This window comes from Bison bison, unplaced genomic scaffold (assembly GCF_000754665.1).
Source record: "Bison bison bison isolate TAMUID 2011002044 unplaced genomic scaffold, Bison_UMD1.0 scf7180017862030, whole genome shotgun sequence".
Taxonomy (NCBI): domain Eukaryota; kingdom Metazoa; phylum Chordata; class Mammalia; order Artiodactyla; family Bovidae; genus Bison; species Bison bison.
In genome coordinates this window covers 5320-6488 of record NW_011492602.1, presented here as the reverse complement: position 1 = coordinate 6488, position 1169 = coordinate 5320, and positions in this window count along the sequence as shown.

The window sequence follows — 1169 nt, the reverse complement described above, 5'->3', positions numbered from 1 at the left end:
GTCATACATCAAATTTCCTTTGGCTATCTATTTACATATGTTAGTGTGAATGCTCCCATGCTATTCTCTCCATTCATCTCGCCCTGTCCTCCACCCTTGTCCCTAAGTCTTTTCTCTATGTCTGCATCTCCATTGCTGCTCTGTAAATAGGTTCATCAGTACCATCTTTCTAGATTCCAAATATGTATGTGTTGATATATGATATTTATTTTATCTCTTTTTGATTTACTTCACTCTGTATAATAGGCTCTAGGTTCATCCACTGCATTAGAGCTGACTGAAATGTGTTCCTTTTTATGGCTGAGTAGTATTCCATTGTATATGTGTACCACAGCTTCTTTACCCTTTCATCTGTTGATGGACATCTAGGTTGCTTCCATGTCCTAGCCATTGTAAACAGTGCTGCAATGAGCATTGGGGTACATGTGTCTTTCAGTTTTGTTTTTTTCAGGTTATATGCCTAGAAGTGGTATGTATGGTGGTTTTATTCCTAGTTTTTTAAGGAATCTCCATACTGTCTTCCATAGTGGCTGTATAAATTTACATTCCCACCAGCAGTACAAGAGGGTTCCCTTTCCTTCACACCCTTTCCAGCACTTGTTGTTTGTGGATTTTTTGAGAATGGCCATTCTGACTTGTGTGAGGTAGTTTTAATTTGCATTTCTCTAATAATGATTGATTTTGAGCATCTCTTCATGTGTTTGTTAGCCATCTGTATGTCTTTTGTGGAGAAATGTCTCTTTAGGTCTTTTTCCCACTTTTTGATTGGACTGTTTATTTTTCTGGTATTGAGTTGTATGAGCTGCTTGTATATTTTGAAAATTAATCATTTGTCAGTTGTTTCCTTTGCTATTATTTTCTCCCATTCTGAGGGTTGTCTTTCCACCTTGTTTATAGTTTCCTTTGCTGTGCAAAAGCTTTAAAGTTTAGTTAGATCACGCTTACTTATTTTTGTTTTTATTCCCGTTTTTCTAGGAGATGATCATATAAAGGATCTTGCTATAATTTATGTCATACAGCGTTCTGCCTATGTTTTCTTCTGAGAGTTTTATAGTTTCTGGTCTTACATTTACATCTTTAATCCATTTCCAGTTTATCTTTGTGTATGTTGTTAAGAAGTGTTCTAATTTCATTCTTTCACATGTACTTGTTCAGTTCTTCCAGCACCA